A 20017-nucleotide genomic window follows, 5' to 3' on the forward strand; every position below is an offset into this window, starting at 1 on the left:
ATTATACTTTCTCAAGTGCAAAAATGGGTAAACAAGAAATACACAGGAAACAGAGATCCAAGAGATCATGTAGCTGCCTTTGTGCGTGTAATTAGAGTGGAAGAGGTGTTAGACTTCCCTACCCAATTTGCAGGGTTTGGACTAACCTTAGAGGATGATGCTACTACTTGGTTTGACTCTCTGGAGCGTAGAGACTTTGAGTCTATGGAGGAAGTGTTTGACGAGTTTATCGAGGAATTCTCACAAAGGGAGATAGCTCATCATACCGTCTCACAAATCCATAAATTCAAACAGAAAGATGGAGAATTTGTGTGAGAGGCAGCCTAAGACTAAAAAGACATGTTAAGTTCTGTCCTGTGGAAGAACTGCCAACTCAGTCCAGACTTATGCTTATATTTATCCAAGGACTAAGGAATGCAAATCTCCAGAAGGACTTACATATGAAGAGGAGCAGGACGTTGAACGAGTTAACCAAGGAGGATCTTTACCTTGTGGACAATTGTGCGGTCTACAAAGAGGGTGAGTTCAAGGACCTTGACGACGATTCATCTGGAGCACCTCAACAGCCTAAAGGACCCTGCTACAAGTGTGGTGGAGACCATTGGCTAAGAGAGTATCCTCATGATGAAATCATTAGAGTCAACTCATATTGCACCGAGTGTGGAGTTACTCATTTGAGTCTGGATTGCCCTAAGAACCCTAGAAAAGGAGCAAAAACTACCTTAACATACTAGAAGCAGTGCCTTTCAGTGGGGGGTCAGAAAACGAGACAATCGTACCTATTCAGGCAGTGACACAAGCCCAAGCTCAAAGAATGACGAACGAACCCATAATTGAAGAGCCAAAAACCGATGTCCCAAGTTCAGAAACGAAAAATCAGAGAAGCACTTGGAACACTAGAAAGGTGCGTATGAAAGCGAGGAAAGAACGAGAGCAAACGGCTCTATCCGAGGAGTTAAAACACACAAAGGATAGATTAGAGAGGTTAGAGGATCTAGCTAGCCTAAGCTCACACACTGCGGCAACCATAGCACCCAAGGAAATAGCAGAACCCAAAAGTTCAGGATCAGGAGGATCAATACTGGCAGACAAGGTAAATGAGCAGTTGGATGCACTTCTAAAAGCTTACGAAGCCAGACTCAAAAAGAACCAAACCCAAGAGCAAAGATGGATGACTTATCCATATGTTGAAATAGAAAAACAGAGGTTGGAAATGTGTAGAAAGATGATTGAAACAGCTCAATCTTTGATGGAAAACCCGCTTGGTAAACTTGCAAATTGGCATGAAGTACCAGCTCCAACCCCTATCAAACCAAATTTAGAGGAACAAGTAGCAACGAAGGAAAGACTCATGAATGCCTATGAGTCTAGGGGAGAACCTATCGTAGTGCCAAATACAACAGATGAGGCAAGTGACAGGTTACAACATAGAACATTGGCAGAAATGGGTAAGGATTGTGACGGTCTAGATGATCTATGGAAACAAATCCATGAGGCCAACGAAGCTAACAGGGTGAGTTACCACATGAACAACAAGGGAAAAGAGAAGAATGAGATCTTACCTCCTATTGAAGAATTTGAGGCAAGATTACAAGTGAACTTTGACATACATTCACAAGGGGGAGACCAGGGATCAATTAGTTCGGGGCACAGCCAACCAAACTCGCTGAAAACTCTACCCTCTTACCTAGGAGAGTATGAAGCCAAGTCTGAGGTGAGAGCAATCCCATCTCAAAGACTTTATTCTAACAAAGTGATGGATTCACAAGGGTTGATTGATTTATTGTCCACCCCGATGGCATGCACAATCACATTAGCCGAACTCCTAAGGTTACGGCCAAACATGTGGACCACAGTAGGAAAATGCCTAGAAAAATTTGGAGTGAAAGACCCCACCTTGAAGCTTCAGGAAGGGACCAGAGAATTGGACAGGCCTCATCTAAATACTAGGCCAGTACCTTTAAACAACGTTGGAGAGTATTGCGAGGGAGAAGATGGGAACACCACGCTACCAGTAGAATTCCAAGGAGTAGTTTCCAAGGCTATTCTTAACAGTGGAGCAGGAGTTGCTATCGCCACCAAGGAAATCTGGAAAAAATGGGAAAAACCAGTTTTGAGAGTTACCAGAATGAAATTGCAATTGGCAGATGGGTTCATGGAAAATCCTCTAGGACTCTTAGAAAAAGTGATTGCCACTTCGTGCGGAATCGAGTATGAGCATACATTTGCAATAGTTGATTTTGACAAAAAGAACAATTACGAGATCATCTTGGGAAGACCATTCATGAGACAATTGAAGATGGTCCAGGATTGGGGTTACGACTACATATACCTCAGACATGGTGAGACAACAACCAAAAAACACCTGAAAGACCATAGTTACAAGGATGTGAACCAGACACCAGTGGAAGAGTTTGATGCAGCTACAGTCGCAGGATCAGAACTCCCAGCATGGTTAGGGCAAGAAAAAGAGTTATGGATGTGTGGAGCTTCACATTGTGGGAGCTTAAAAAGAGAGGAATGCGTCTTAGAAAGAGCGATTGAGGACAAGGATTATATTCCCGAACATTTTCCTGAAGATGCCTTGGAACCTCTAGAATGGGAACACATACTAGCAACATTGGATGTCTGTACCATTACAGATAGTCCAAAAACAAAATTTTGCGATAAGGATGGCTATGATGTGCTACCCTATTACATGGTAAGCCTTATACCAGGAGGAGATGAGATGGTAGAACCACCAGAACAAGAAGAGTTTTATAACTCCTCTGAACATCTGGAGGTAAACAACAATGCAGATAATGAGTGTTCAGAACTCAAGTGAGTGTGGGGAGAAAGCAAAGAATATCAAGTTTTATGATTTTGCTAATCAACACCCTAGAAGCTAGGAACTTTGTAGGAGAAAACGAGCAGGAAACAAAGCGAGAGAGAATCTGATGCCCAGGATGAAAGATAAAACTCACTATCTAATGCTTGTCAAAGCAGAGGATTGTGTAAATATCAAATATCAGGAAGATTCTCAAAAATTCAAAGGGAAAGAACGCGAGAGGAAATAAGACAAGTACGGAAAGCTAAAACCGAAACAAAATCAAAAAAAGAGAAAAAATAAAAAAAAGAAACAACGAAAGACCAAGAGTGGACCAAACTGGAGCCTAAACAGAAATACCAAGAACTGAAACGGTCTTTACGAGAGATATGGACTACTGAGGAAGATAGTGATGGTAAAGGGGAGTTAGAAAAGGGAAACATGAATGTACCATCACACTATCGGAAATATACCATCCAGGATAGAAAAATCATAATGACACCACCAGTCAGGGAAAGAACAAACCAGGAATCTTATGATGGGCCGGAAAATGCAAAAAGGATAGACCTTGCGGAACCAGGTGAGAAGCCTCAGCCGGTCTATATCGCAACCGATTTAGAGCCTGAAGAAGAAGAACGGCTAACACAACTTCTCAAGAAGTATAAAGATGTGTTTGCATGGTCCTACAAAGACCTCAAGGGAATTGATCCATCGATATGCCAACATATAATTCCTTTGAAATTAGATGCAAAACCTAGCAAACAGCGTCCGTATACATATAATGACACATTTGTAAATGAATCAAAGAGGAGATTGACAAGGGACACTGCGGGTATTATCGAAGATTCATATATATGTATGCAGCCATCGCACAACCTCTGTATCGTTTGCTAGTCAATTTTGATTGGACTGAGGAGTGTGAAACTTCATTCCAAAAGCTGAAGGAAAACCTTGTATCAACACCTGTACTTAAAGCACCGGATTGGGAAAAGATATTCCATGTCCACATTGATGCTTCTGCATATGCAATCGGGAGTATTCTGGCTCAACCTGGAGACGGCACAATGGATTTTTCAGTTTGTTATGCCAGCCGACAGTTAAATAGTGCGGAAAAGAACTACACAACCACCAAAAGAGAGGGGTTAGGAATGATTTATGCTGTAAGAAATTTTGGCATTATTTGCTCGCAAACAAATTTGTGTTCTTCACAGATCATCAAGCTCTTTTGTATCTGGTGAATAAACCATGCAATACAGGGAGAATTGTACGCTGGTTTATTATATTGCTAGAGTTTGATTTCACAATGGTAGTCAAAAAGGGTAAAACGCATCTATGGACGGATCATCTTTCAAGGATACACAATGGGGAAGCTCCTGAAGGAGTAGATGATGGCATACCGGATGCTTATCTTTTCAATATTGAAATGATACCCAAATGGTCTCAAGAAATTGTTAGCATTCTTTCCTTTGGAGGTAGGTTTGATAACACAAAAGACAGATCCAAACAACAAACAATCCGACAAACAAAAAACTTTCAGTTGATTGCAGGACGGCTGTATCATCTAGGATCGGACCAAATTCTACGATTATGTATAAATCTGGAGGAATTCGAGTGTTATCTTGAAGAAGCACATGTCCAGGATTGTGCATTTCATTGTTCAACAGTGAAAACACACCAGAGGCTGAAACAGTTAGGGGTTTATTGGCCAACTATGTACGCAGACACACGTGCTTATGTTAACAATTGTACTATATGTAGTGCCAGACGACCAGTGGACCACACGACATTGTTTCACGTAAACATTGCACTTTCATGGAATCAACATATCATTGATTTCTTAACCACAAGAATATTTCCTGAAAACATAACAAAAGCACGGAAAAGGGCTATAGAGCTGGAGGCTTGTGACTTTCAGTTAATTGCGAACCAACTCTATAAGCCAGGAAAGGACAATCAACTTAGAATCTGTGCAAGTGAAAGTGAATACCTGCTGATTCTAGACCATGCACATAACGGAATAAGTGGAGGCCATTATTCAGGCGATAAGACGGCAAAAATTATCTTAACAACAGGAATATGGTGGCCTACATTACATATGGACGTTGAAGAGTTTGTAAAGCATTGTGACACATGTGAGCGCACCAAGGTGCCGATAAAGAGAGATGAGATGCCACTACGGCCAATGATGGGAGCAAGGGCATTTGCAAAATGGGGCATTGATTTTGTGGGACCTATTTCACCCCCTGCATATCGCACCCATACCCAATATATCATTGTGGCTATGGACTATCTCACAAAATGGACGGAAGCCAAGGCAACACAAAAAGCAGATGCACGAACCACTGCACAATTTTTGTATGAGAATGTCTTTGTACGATACGGGTTACCAATAGAAATTTTCAGTGATCGTGGAACACATTTTCTTAATAAAGTCATTGAATATCTGATAGAGGAATTCATGGTCATACACAGAAAATCTGCTCCATATCATCCACAGGCAAATGGACAAGCTGAGGCCACAAATAAAACACTATGCATGGTTCTCACTAAAATTGTATCAGACTCAAGAACAGATTGGGATCAGCAGCTTACAAAACATCGATCGGAACGACACCTACAACATGGTGTTTGGCCTAAATGCTATATTACCCATAGAATTTTTAATTCCAACTCTACGAGTAGCGAAACGCTTAGAATGGACAGGGCATGAGCTCTCTTCAAGAATAGATGATCTTGAAAAGCTAGATGAACTCCGCTTGAGAGCTGTAGCTTCGATCTATGCTAAAAAGAGAAGGCAAAAGGAGTTTTTTGACAAGCATGTGCGCACGAAAGAGTTCAAAACTAGTGATTATGTACTTGTTTATACCTTGAAGCAACATGCCAAGAAACTTAAAAAGTGAGGGATGGGACCCTTTGTGATTAGTGAACTATCACAAAGCGGAGCTGTCAAGCTTGCTACATTAGCAGGTGAAGAAATGCCAAATTGGATTAGTGGGTGTCGATTGAAGAAATATCATTTACCACTAACACAGGATATGCTTCAACAAATCCATCAAGAAAAACAACGAATGAAGGAGAAACAGAGGGTACGAGAAGAAGCTCAAGTAGAAGCAAAAGACTGCATGGCAAAAAGAAATCTTCTAAGACAACAACAACAATGTGGATCACCGTTGCGAATCAATGTCATTCGACCTAACGAATTTTCACGAAGACACAGTGGAGCCAAAAATTGCAGTCAAAGTGGGTAGTAATCAAGTTGAATCGATGGCATTGCTTGATTCGGGAGCTCAAGAAAATTTGATCTCTTACAGATTATACAAACAGATCAAACCCACAGGTCAACTTATTCCTACTCCACAAGTTCTGGAAAGTAGTACATCACATTCACTGAAAACATTGGGCTGGACTATATTGCATGTACAAGTACATCAATATATTTACCCACACAAATTTTATGTAGTCAAGGATGAAAGCACACAACACCCCATGTTGTTGGGGAAACCTTGGCTAAAAGAGTACAATGTGCAGATAGATTGGAATGCGAATGCAGTCAAAATTTAGCATGCACAAGAACAACAAGTGGTAGCCTTTGCTCAGCAACCTCGAAATAATCCGTTGCCAACCAGTAATGCAATCACTGGATAAAAAGCCAAAGGGATGGGTGCCACTAAAGAACAAAATGATACCCAAGGTTAACCAACAGGTAACAGCCAGCCATGTTCAGTACAGGTATGAAAAGTCACCGACCGTAGTGAAAAGATCAGAGTTACCAACAAGAGAAAAACAAATATGGATGCGGAAGGATAGAAATGACATGACAGACAAAAAACAAGACAACAGAGGAAGTCAACATAAACATATAGTTCAACCAAAAACCAAGGGAATAAAACAGATATGGATCCCAAAGAAAATGATTAGCAATAACTCAAATGCGAAACTCGCATTTGGATCCCGAAACCGAAGCAAAAGGAACTCCCTTCAATATAAGCAACATCGGATGGCAACCAACTACATATGAAACCAACTAAGCAGTTTATGTGGGCGCCAATCAATAACAAAACAGTGGCAACCAATGCAGTAGCAATAAACCCTAAACCGACAAAAACAAGCTACCAATGGAAAGCAAAAGAGACAAGGTCTATGGCCAATTCTTCCACAAAAATTCTCTCCAAGGAGATGACTATGGCCATAACAACAGTAGCGGCAAAGTGACTGCCTTTTCCAAGAAAAACAATCAAACAAAGAGAAGTAGAGTTACAATTGTTACTTGCAAAGAAAACAGGAAACCTCGACGGCGAATGCCAATAAGCATCTTGCTTATACCCTTCTCTTGCACAACATTAATTTTTCCATGCATTGATCGAGTACGCATAAAATAGAGCCACATTACACGACCCAGCATTAGCACAATTTTTTCAACCTATACACGACACATACTCCAAGGTGATACATTGTCGTCCGGGAGGACTCCGTCTAGGAGGGGGGGAGGCATTCTCAAATGCGGACCCAATGGCAGAAAGAGCAAAAAAGGGCATGTTTTTCGACTATTTTCAAGGGTTGTTGTTTGATTGCAAAATTTTCTGGACTATCCCAAGTACATATGCCCTTACAAAGCATGAATCTACAGTTATATGGGGCCAAACGCCAAATCAAGCCCCTAGGTGTGTGTATATAAGTAAAAATAGCCATTTTTCGAGCAAAATATTGGTAAAACAGAGAAATTCGGCCATAAAAATTACAGGTGAGTGTATATAATGTTTTGCGGTGATGTTTTTGATTTATTATAATTTTTGGGGATTTTCTGGGTTTGATTTTCTATTTTCCTTTAATTTTGCTAATATTCGGCAAAAAAACTTCAAAAATACAAAAAAACAGGTAAAAACGGTCGTAATGAAAAACAAAAAATATGGGGATTATCAGTGACTATAGAACAACCTATGGTACAGTGGGGACGCAATTATGAGACTGGAGCAGAAAGCGTGTTTTGGCCAGATTTTGATCGAAATGCCAAATTTATGGTAAACACGGCAAATGAAGTCCAAATCAAGAAATTTTTAAGCCTAAACTGCATCTCGCAAGAAGTTGGGAGCACATGTCAAAATTTATGAAAAGTGGTTCGGGGACCCCTATTATAAGAAATTTTCACTTCATTTTTAGCTCATTTTCACTATTGACCTTTGAGAGAGAGCTTCTGCCACCTAGAGCGAACGGAACTTCCAGCAGCTTCTATGACGCGCACGACTACCCGACGGGCTTCAGACATGAGAGGTAGGCTCACCACCTTGAGCTTTTCAAGCATGTTTGTCATTTTGTCACGAAAACTAGCGTAGGGTTCACACAGAAAGCGGGCAGTAGAGACCTACAAATAGAAGTGGCCACCTAACGGCTAACCCAAAAGCAAAGAGACTTCATCGGCAGCTTACCCTAGCATAGGAGACCAGTCTTGGATGTCCAAAGACAGTATAAAACCATTGAGAAAAACCCTAATTCCTAGAACCCCGCAAGAGGCCACCAAATGGGAAATCGGCGGAAAGACGCCCAAATGCTACCAAAATTCATGGGTAGGAGCATCTCGACATGCTCGACAAGTCTATGTAGCCCACATGACCAAAAGGTGACCCGAAGCGTAAACTTCAAAAACGGCATCACACACACAAAGTGTCAAAAAGCTCTAGCGGCCAAACCGCATGTCCATTTGCCACCAAACTTCACGAGCGGCTTTCTTAGACCATCAACAACCAAGACCTATGGTGGTAGACCACCACAAGTCATAGAAGATATGTAAACGCAACCATGGGTGCTTCTAGAGCGACAAATTGCCAAACGGAGCTCCGGTGAAGCCAAAGTCGACAAAAACCATACGGCAAGGATCCCCAAGGGACCGGGAAGCTATGGTGACCAACATCAAGAAATTTCATCGCCGAAAAGCACTCCAAAAGATAGAAAACAGCTCGGAGGCTCTGAAATCCACACAGGGAGTTACTTTCTATCCATTTGACTTTTCTGTTGAAATTAGGCTTAAAAGGGACTCAGGGGGTGGCACCACTGACAGTTTCAATGAAAAAATCATCAGGAGACATCCTACGTTTAGGATGTCTCAAGGCCATTTCTGGGCATAGAACCCAACAAGTTTCATCACATTTAGACCAAAATTGACCTCATATGCATGAAAAAATGCAAAGTTAGGGCATAGAGGCAATAATGGGCCATAGACCTACCAAAACTTGTCCAAATCACATGAAACTTGCACAACACATTCATGAGCACATAGCCAACCAATCTGTGTGGTCACCTGCAAAAAATGATGAAGTAGACATCCTACGCGTAGGATGTCTATTTGGCATTTTTGGCCTACAGAGGGTATTTTTAAATTCCAAATCTTTTTTTATCATCTTCAAGAGCTCATATATCAAGTTTGAGGCCATTCTAATCATTTTTGACCCCCAACACCTTCAAGATACACTTTTTGAGCCCAAAAACACTACACAGGGTCTTACCAACATCAATTCTTGTCCAAATCAAAATCCAAGAGCATGGCCATGTTCCACATGCCAAGGACTACCCACAGAACAAATCCCATAGACATCCTATGCGTAGGATGTCTCCAGCATGTTTTTGAACTTCTGTGCAAAGAATGACATCATGGGAGCCATAACCATGGTGCAAGGAGCCCATATATCAAGTTTCAACCCATTTGGATATCATTTACTACCTGTTGTGGACTTTGTACCCAATTTGTGACCTAAATCCTGAATCTGCCCGAAAATCCACTTTTTGATGCCCAAATCCAAATCCAAGCACATAGCCATGTTCCACAGGCCAAGGACCACCAGCATGCCAAATCCAAATTCAAGCACATAGCCATGTTCCACAGAACACCAGCATGTCAAGTCTCACCAAAATCTGATGAAAAAGACATCCTATGTGTAGGATGTCTAAATGAAAATTTTTGGCCAAAATTGCACTGTGAGCGCATGCACAGTTTCATAAGTTCCTTTTAAGTTTTATTTTCAATTTTCAAATCATTTGGATAGTTAAAACTTAGTTTCTCAGCTGATACGCAAAAAACGCTAACTTCGGACTACTGAGTGCAACAGGATCTATGGCATCCGCAAAGTCACCGGCAAAGAAGAAGAGGATGACCATAAAGGATTATTTGGAAGAAGTGGAGCCCTTCGTCATACGAGAAGGAACTCTAAAGCCAACCAGCACATGGATCCAAGAAGACCTGCTAGAGTCAAATGATCTAAAGATCTACCAAGGCGTGTTCAAAGACACCGAAGGAAATGTGATAGAGCTACCAATGCTACCGCGGGAACTCAATAGTTCGTTAGAAGCAAGATGGCAGAGTATTTGGAGAAGATTGATCTCCACAATTATTTTGAAGATGTGCCGACAGGAATCGACATAAAAAGAGTATGTGAATTTGTGATGACAATCAAGGAAGACGGAGTGGCACGAGTTATGGATCTACGGGGCAAGCCAGACATGGAGATTGTAATCACGGAGAGAGTGGTGGCAGTTGCACTAGACCTCTCCAACAAAGGGGATAGTGTAACCAAAAGAAAAGACGAAGTAAAGGTGTACACAAAAAAGAAAGGCAACTACACCTTTGAAGACATTGCCAACCCCAAAGTGGCAATCATGAGTCAGCTGTACAATCAATACTTCCATATGTGTACCAAGCGGCCACAAAAGTACAAAATGCCGCCTGGAGCAATTGCCACAACCTTTAACTGGGCAATGAAGAAAATCAAGCCAAAAGTAATCAATTATGCATCTTATATACATGATAATCTAGTGAAGATGAGCAACAAGAACCCCACATACATCGTGCCGGGTGAGCTAATCACGAAGGTGATTTATGGAGCATTGCACGCCAAGGGGAGATGGCCTGACCCTCCATCACAAAACTACTGGATGAGGCTCAAGGAAGATAAGGAAGAGGAACAGCCCAAAGCACCAAGGGTGGTAGCCCGTTTGAAACGCCGGTTAGAAACCGTGAAAGAAGAGCAACCAGAGTTGAAGAAAGGGAAGAAAGAAACTGTCTAAGTGCCCGTCAAAGAGATGAAATCACAGAAGGCGGCACGGCTAGAGTGGCTGATAGAAAGTTACAGGGCCGAAAGAGCCCTCAAAGGAGATTTGAATGATCTATGGAAGCCGTCTCTAGAAGCAATGTCGAGATCATGCCGAAGGGTGCACAGAGACAGATTTGACGGCTATATTAAGAATTTTGAGATTCTGGATGCCACAACGGAAAATATCCCACATGTACCATTTACAGAAGCAGAAGTGGAGCAAGTCCGACGGCAACTGCTAGAGGAGCAGGAAGGCCAAGAGAGAGAGAGAGAGAGAGGAAGACAAAGGTAGACAGGGATTTCAAGAAAAATCCAACAACTCCACCGTCAGCCCTGAGTCAAGCCCACCGCCCTCACCACCTCCTCGTAGCCCTCCACAGACTCAAGAGGAGCAAGACAAACCTGAAGATCAAGAAGAGTCAAAGCAAGAACAAAGCCAAGAGCAAGAACCAAAAGAAGAGACTAAGCCTAAAAGTGAGCAGCCAGAGCCAAATGAAGCAAGGTGTAACACATTTCTAGACCTACTGGCTGTCGAATATTCAAAAGAAGAGGCTTCCATAGTTGCATTTGACTTGGCAAGCATGGGACCCAAAGAGAAAATGCCGAGCCTAAGGTTAGTGGAGCTAAAGGAGATGGCCACTGATACAGTGGACCTGCACCCACCCACCAATGATTGGGATGTGATGATGACTAAGCTAACCGGGCTAAGAGCACAGCCAATAGCCTCAGAAAGTGAAATGGCAACTCTCAAAGCCACTGAAGTGCAAATCAAGCTTGAAGTCGACACTTTACACAAACAAAGCCAAAGGAAGATAGATAGATAGATAGAGAGAGAGAGAGAGAGAGAGAGAGAGAGAGAGAGAGAGAGAGAGAGAGAGAGAGAGAGAGAGAGAGAGAGAGAGAGAGAGAGAGAGAGCTGCAAGCCAGTCTGGCAAAGGCATTGCAAAGATGCCAAGAGATGGAAAGAGAGAATTAGGAGTCAATTCAAAGACTGCAAGGACCCGAAGAGGAATATAGGCAACTCAGCAAGTCATTTGACAGATGTAGAGAGGGAAAGGGATAACCTAACCCTGCAACTTGCTGAGGAGTCCAAGGAAGTGGAGGCCATGCGGAATGCCAAAGAGAAGGCAGAAATAGAGTAGGAGGCTAGCCAGGATGAGGTCCTTGAGCTCAAGGGCCAACTTAAAGTTAAAGATCAAACCATCTAACGGCTACGGGCATCTCCAGCCAAAGTCAGAGCTACTAGCTCGACTCGCACCCCTTCAGAGAGCCAGATCTATGAAGAACAAATGAGAGAGCTCCAGGAAGAGTTGAACTTAGAGAAGAAGCAAAGGTTGATGATGGCATAAGGGTCAGTGGTTATGCAAACACACATGGAAGAAGAGCAGAAGGCAATGCAAGATGAGCTATAAAATATCAAAAGAAAGCTCGAGGAGGCGGAGAAGATAAACGCCAATTTGAAGGACCTCCTCGTGAACATGGGAGAACAAGCTGAAGCAGAGAAATAGACATTCCAAAAGCAGATAGAAGAGCTGAGAGGCCAGTAGGCAGAGGAGCAGGCAAGCACAGGGCCAGTAGCCATGGAAGGCATAGATCTAGAGAATGTGGCAGATCTTGTGGACATACCCATGCAAGAGGAAATCCTTGTAGGACCCTCCCAAGAGCCACAAGATCTGACACAAGAAGAGGAAGAGAAGCTGCACAAGGCCATAGAAGCAGAAATCAGAGAAACGGCCAAAGAAGCTTTGGAATGGGAGCAGAGGTTTTTTAAATCCATGACCATTCAAAAGATAGATGCCAACAACCTGCGACGCCAGAAACCTGCGATGTGAATGGCTACAGCCCTCTCTCCCATATCCTTTGCTAAAGTACAAAGCTGCCACAATCAACAAAAGAATCAGAGAAGAGCCAACAGTGCCACTGTACACAACAGATATCTCCAGGCCTGAAGGGGTAAAGTTGATAGTCGACTCGCAGCCCAGGTGGAGAAAGGCATGGCTAACAAAGTATCCACAGTACTTAATCCATTTGGTAGAGGCACCCAAAATCATAAGAGATAACCTAAGCTTCTGCCCTCTACCAAGGAAGCGGATGTGGAAGGCCCAGGAGCTGCTGCAAAGAAGCCAACCCACTTGGCTAAACTATCCGAAGCTGCCAAGCTTGAAGGCAGGCGAGAGAAAAAGTGTTCAATACATGGTGAAAACCGTAACGGGCGCCATCAAATTGTTCACTGGCTCGCCTGACCTTTCTTGCATTATGATGAGAAAGATATGCAAAACCCTTTTGGCAGTCTTCGAGACGTTCAAACCGGACCAGGCGACAGACAGTATATTCTTCTTTCAAGATACTTACAGATGTGCATATGATCTGTCTAGTCAGCCTTCCAAGGAGGTGATACATGCATTGTATCAAAGGATCATGTTTTTGCCATCCTATCACCTCCAGGATTTTGAAGAAGCTTTCTACACCGGATTCTTCACAATTAGCACTGATATATTCGGCCCAACACTACTGGCTCAACATGCAAGATACGAGTTGCTGCTCAAGATGCGAGAAACCATCAGATGAAGAACAACTCAACAACCATGTTGGGGACGACATGAGCAAGGAGGGGGGGAGTGTTAGAAGCTGGACACACCCTACGAAAAATTAAGGCTCGGCAGATTATTATTTTTTGTAATTATTCATTTATTGAGAAAAACTCGACATTTCACCTTGTAAATATTCGAGCTTACAGAAGTTTCCAGATTGTATCCCAGTTTTGACATTTAGATTGAGTAGATGGTTATTTTGGAACATTAGGGTTTGAGAATTGTAAGGTATTTATAGCACTTTTTGACCTTAATGAAAGACCTTTTGTCATTTTAAAAAAGTTTGGAAGTCTGTGAGAGAGCGTACTGTGTACGAGAGAGAGTGTGAACTTCATCTTGATGCTACGTGCGCACTGGTGGTTGGAATCAAGTGCGGAGAAGTGCAGCGTGTTTCCCCCGACGAGAGCTACGTTCCGATACCTACATTGCACGGGTACGGTCCGGTTTTGCAAGCTCCATCTACGAGCTTCATCTGGTGATTCAGTGAGCATACGTTGTCCAATTTTGCATTGCAGCATATCCACGCGTTCGCATTGAGTAGAGCTACACATTACGCACTTTAGATTTTGGAAACGAAGACCTGCAAATTTTGGCCAGACATCCTACATGATTTTGCACCGGGTGTTTTGGGTTGGGGTTTTGGTTCATAGATCTTAGGGAGAGCGACCTATTGGTGTTAGTAGGGTCTCCTTCAAGTTCTGTGGTGTTTCGAGATTGTTTGATGGGTGTTTGGCTCTAGAAAGCGTTATAGGAAGTTTCCTCTTATGCATTCCTGAAGGCTATGACCTCTTAGAAATTGGGTAGAGACCTCAGTAAGAATTAGTTAGGAGTCGGTCGAGTGTAGGTTGACACCCTATGCTTGCTTCCACGCACCTGTGGGTCGAGCTTTGTCCTTAGCTGACAAATCTTGTTAGGTGAGTTCTCGCTGTGCTGACGTCCATCACGGCGTATCCGTCCAACAGTCATACAAGAAGTTTAATGAACAATATGTGTTAGGTGTTCAAAGTGAATTGCAGGGATGTGATGTGCTTGAACCAAATGATGTGATTTTAGGGATCATTGAAGAGGTCTCTTATGTGGATACTATGTTAGAGCTAGAAGAGATCATGCAATACAGGTTACAAAGTGGAACTGACATAGTTAAAGTACATTCAATGGACATGTATGAAGAATTGGATTTATATGAAGCACTTACACATATAAAGAAGGATCTGGGTAAAGAAGTTGAAGTCCAGGTAGAGACAAAATATAAATGTGCTTCAAAGAAGGTGAGACCAGTGGCTACACCTTTGCCAGAAGGAAGTGATGGAGTAATGGAGAAAGCTTCTCGCCAGCCTATACTGAGAGATCCAAAACACATTGGGCATAAGTTCACTGAAGAGACATTGAAGTAGCTGAAAATTGGAGAGGAGGATTTTCTTACTGAAGAAGAGATCAAATGCTTTTGAGATATGCTTGGGAATCATGGTAAAGCCTTTGATTTTGAGCCAGGTGAGATTGGATGTGTAGATACAAATGTTGTTTCTCCTATGGTTATATTTACTTCTCCTCATATGCCATGGAGTTTACGCCCTATTTCGGTACTGAAAGCTCACTTGCCAAAGCTCATTGATCTGTGATAAGGATGGGAATTTTGGAACCATCATGCACACCATACTCTAATCGGTGGTTTATTGTTCCAAAGAAGAATGGTACCCTAAGGTTCATTCAGGATATGCAACTAGTCAATAAGGTAACAATCCACTATGTGGATACATGTCCAATAGTGGACGCGTTTGTTGAAGCCTTTGCAGGTAGATCCATCTACTCTATGGGTGATCTTTACTCAGGATATGATCAATTTTAGCTTGATTTGGAGAGCAGGAATCTTACTACAATGTGTACACCTCTCGGTTTAGTAAGGATGTGCACTCTACCACAGGGTGCTACTAACTCTATAGCTCATATAATGAATGGTATTAATAAAGTGTTAAGGGATTTTATTACTCATGTTACTATGCCTTTCATTGATGATTTGCCAATCAAGGGATGTGAAGAAGGGTTCAAAGATGAGGTAAAAGACCAGAGGGGGTGCTGATAGTTTGTTTCGCAACATATTTCTCACTGTGATGCCTTTTATCTAGGCTTAAAGAAGTTAACTTGACACTTTCAAGGCGAAAATCAATTTTTGGTGCTAAAGAGGTTTTAATTGTGGGACATATGTGTGGCCCATATGGAAGACGACCAAGTCTGCCAGCTAAAGCTGAAGCTATACAGAAGATAAAAGAAACATGCACATTGGTCACTGAGGTTCGGATATTTTTGGGTGCATGAGTATTTTATCGTATTTGGTTGCCGCACTTTTCTCATATAGGCTCCTACCTTGAGAAAGGTTGAGTATAAGTGTGGAAGGCCAATGATCTTAACCGTTGAGCTCGACAGGTATTGGCTGGGCTATAGTTCAATAGTTCAAGATGATGAGGATGGTCACAGGTATGCAGTCCGGTTTGGAGAAAAAGCACTTAATGCTCATCAAAGAGGTTACCCACAGGTCAAGAGAGAACTTTGGGGTGTTTCTTTTTCCCTGAGGTCTGACAAGGAATATTTCATTGGTGCTTCATTTGTAGTATAGACAGATTGTTTACCATTGATAGGGATGATTGCAAACTGTACTACTCCGAACATTGCAATGTTGCGATGGATAAATTAACATTTATTAAGTCTCTTAACCTAGAGTTTTGATTGCAGGCATAGATAACCCTGTAGCAGATATGTTGTCAAGGGCAAGATATGAAGATGAAGAGGAGATGCTTACCACTAGTGATGATGTGGGCTTAAAGTTATACACTTCTTCTCATTTACATGCAAGTTGTGGTACTCATGCTCGTGTTTTTGAAGAGATGTATGATGAAGAATGTATTTTGATCGGCCGTTACCTAAGCACTCTTACCACGCAAGAGGGATGGAGTGATCAAGAGTACAAGAGGATAAAAAATAAGGCTTATGGCTACTTTTTAAAGGATGGTCATCTGTGGAAGAAGCCAAAGTGTTCAAGAGGGGTACCACAACGGGTTGTTTGTGATAAAGCAACTCAAGAACAGGTGATTAAAGAGTTGCATGAAATCTTATGGGCTGAACACAGAGGGTTATGGGAAACTTTTGTCAAAATTAAGGACTATTATTGGTGGAAAGGAATGTACAAAGATGTTGCTCAATTTGTAGAGACATGCTTAGTATGCCAGCAATATTCTAATGTAGGAATTCGAGACGGACTACATCCTACTTATCCACTAGCTATGCATTACAAGTGGGCAGTAGATTTGATTACAATCCGAGTGGATGTTTGGAAGATGAGGTATATTGTTCTTGCTAGAGAAGATCTCACTAATCAGGTTGAAGGAAGAGCTTTGCGTAGAAAGTCTACAAGTGCCGTATGCAAACTTTTGCTTGAAGATGTAATTTTGTGGTATGGCTATGTTGGTAAAATCACTGCTAGTAGAGGAGAGGTAGATGCAGATGAAGCTCTTGAGTTCTTTTCTTTTCTCGTTCGGGCATCAAATTGGCTATTACCACTTCATACAATCCAGAGGGTAATGGGAAAAGTGAAAGAGGGCATCGGCCTATTGTTAAGGATTTAGCAAAAGCATGCCAAGGACATATTGGTGATTGGCCTAAGCTACTACCTTTTGCTTCATGGGCTGATCGCACTATGCATAGTTGAGTTTTACAGGTTATATGCCATTTGAATTGATGCATGGGCAAAAACCCATTATGCTACAAAGGAGGCAGTTATGTCTTGGACTATAATGCCATGGGAAGTAGATATGTCTACAGAAGATTTTCTTGCTTTACGTACTCGCCAACTTGAGAGGTGTCAAGAAGATATTGAGCAGGTCAAAGAAAAGCTCAAGGAGGCAAGGTTGAAGAATAAAGCAGCATTTGATGGGAAGCATAGGCTATGGCTTTATTCTATCAAGGATGGAGATTGGGTACTTGTTTATGAAAATAGCTTGGAAAACCAATACTCTGCTATGCGGAAGATGGTCAAGCAGTGGTTTGGACCATATGTTGTACTTCATGTTTATGACAATGCAACATATAAACTATAAGAGCTCAATGGCACTGAGCTTAAAGTGCCTATTGTAGGGAAAAGGATCAAACTATTCAAATCTTGGAACAACAGCCAAGGGATGATGATGATATGTATGCATTAGACAATGTGTTTGATGAAGTGTTTGATGATGCAAATTAAACGGAAAGACGGTTGGCACATTCCAGAGGATGTGCAAGTTCAGAGGGGGTGGATGTCGTGCCGCTCCGCTTTCATGATGGGAAAAAGAGAAAAGAAATGCAAGTTAATCTTCTTTGAAGCCTACACATTTACGAAGATAATCAGGGATTGTTAATAGGACAAATTTAATGATTAATGTATGCCAAATGCGGCTTTAAAGGGCCAACTAATGCCTTTATGATGCTAAAAAGGAGTATGCTTGAAGTGAGCACAGATGGTAGATTATGATCTAGAGTTACAATGCTCGAAGTGCTCTATTAGCTTGTGTTTACGGCTTGTCGATTGGAGCTATGGTGAAGAAGTTATGGCAGTTTGAAGTTTGAGTCAGTTGCAGATCCGTATCGGATTGGGTAACTGGAGCTGAGGGGACAGAAATGAAATGAATGGATGGGGCTGAAGTGCTCAATTTGTGGAGCGCGTTTGTTTTTCAGATAAGCAATCGAAGTCCTGGTTGCCAAGATATCGCAAGTTAAAGATTTATCGGGGGCCAATTTCATACAAGTTTGGCCACCCTAGTTGGTGTGCCATCGGGGAGTTTTGAGCTTCGGCCAGGGTTTTGAATGCAATAGAAAAAGTGCTCAAGGAGAATTTTGTCCAAAATGTCATCACTTGCAGTGCATTGGTAGTTGGGTGTGCTCGGTAGGCAAAAATGGAGCTTGGCACTGCTTTGGTCAACAATTATGAAAGCTCGGTAATGTTTTGGCCAATGCGTATACCAAATTTGGTTCCATTGGGAAAGCACATAAAGTTCTTGATGAGATTCAATGCAAAACGCCATCTATTGGAACACGTTGATTAGGGGATATGCCCATTATGGTTGTGATAGGGAAGCTTTTGGCTTTGTTAACCGAATGCGAAGGGAAGGCCTTTCAAGAAATGCATTTGCCTAGGCTTGCATCTTAATAGCCTATGTCAATTTCCGCGACACTGCAATGGGCAACAAAATTCACGATGATATTGTTAGTCAAGGGCTACCGGAGGAAGATGTTGTGTGAGGCAATGCCCGGGTTAAAATGCATGTCAAATGTGGTGCCCATTCAAAGTTGAAGGGCCGCCAAAGGCAAGTGAGCCAGTGTCCGCCCGCCGATGAGGAAATACGGCCGCCCAAGAATAGGCCGCCCAAGGCAAGTGGGTGGCCACCCAAGGGAAGTAACATACGGGTTTTTTGTTTGTAATAATGTGAAAGGGGAAGAGAAAAAAGGCATGGTGATGGCTGAGGCAGCGGGCGGATGTGTAGAGAGGGAGAGTAGGAGTCGTAGAAGGTGTTACAGGCCTCAGACTGTGGCGCCCAAGAGTAGGGAATTGCCCGGCATGCCAAGACGCTTCCATTTGGTACCACTCCCGGAGGTTTTTGTGCACTTGACATCCACGGCTGCCATGTCATCAAGAAGGGTCATGCCCCTAACAATGATGGCGCAGTCGTTGCTTAGGGGGAGGGGATTTTCCAAAAAGGGGAAACGTAAGGAGGTAACGTGTGGGGGGGGATAAGCTATTTAGAAAAGGGAAGGTAATGAGGGAGGTAGAAAAGAATATTGCACGAGAGAAAGGCAAGGAGGAGAAGAAGGTAACGGGAGCTCGGCCTCGCGAATGAGGAGAGATCGGCAAGATAAGGTAAGCAAGAAAGAAGGAAGAGCGCTCGGCTTGGCAAAGGAGGCTGCAAGGCGGGGAGAAGGGTATTGAGCGAAGGCAAGAAAGCGGCTCAATGCTCTCCCTCTCTCTCTCTCTCTCTCTCTCTCTCTCTCTCTCTCTCTCTCTCTCTCTCTCTCTCTCTCTCTCTCTCTCTCTCTCTCTCTCTCTCTCTCTCGCGGTCTACCTCTTTTTCTCTCTTAATGAAGGCAAGAGCTAGGGTGAACTCTCTCTCTCTCTCTCTCTCTCTCTCTCTCTCTCTCTCTCTCTCTCTCTCTCTCTCTCTCTCTCTCTCTCTCTCTCTCTCTCTCTCGCGGTCTACCTCTTTTTCTCTCTTAATGAAGGCAAGAGCTAGGGTGAACTCTCTCTCTCTCTCTCTCTCTCTCTCTCTCTCTCTCTCTCTCTCTCTCTCTCTCTCTCTCTCTCTCTCTCTCTCTCTCTCTCTCTCTCTCTCTCTCTCTCTCTCTCTCGTCCTCGACCTCAACCAAACTCAACAAAGATAAGGGAGCTCGACAAGGAGAGACGAGGAAGGCTTGGCAAAGGTGGAGCTTGGTAGGGGAAGATAAGGCGAGGGAAGCTTGACAAGAGCAGAAGGGAGCTTGACACAAAATAAAAGGTACCAGGCAGGGAATTTTACCAAATACTT

This window comes from Adiantum capillus-veneris, chromosome 6, assembly GCF_014529385.1.
Source record: "Adiantum capillus-veneris isolate H3 chromosome 6, ASM1452938v2, whole genome shotgun sequence".
Lineage (NCBI taxonomy): Eukaryota > Viridiplantae > Streptophyta > Polypodiopsida > Polypodiales > Pteridaceae > Adiantum > Adiantum capillus-veneris.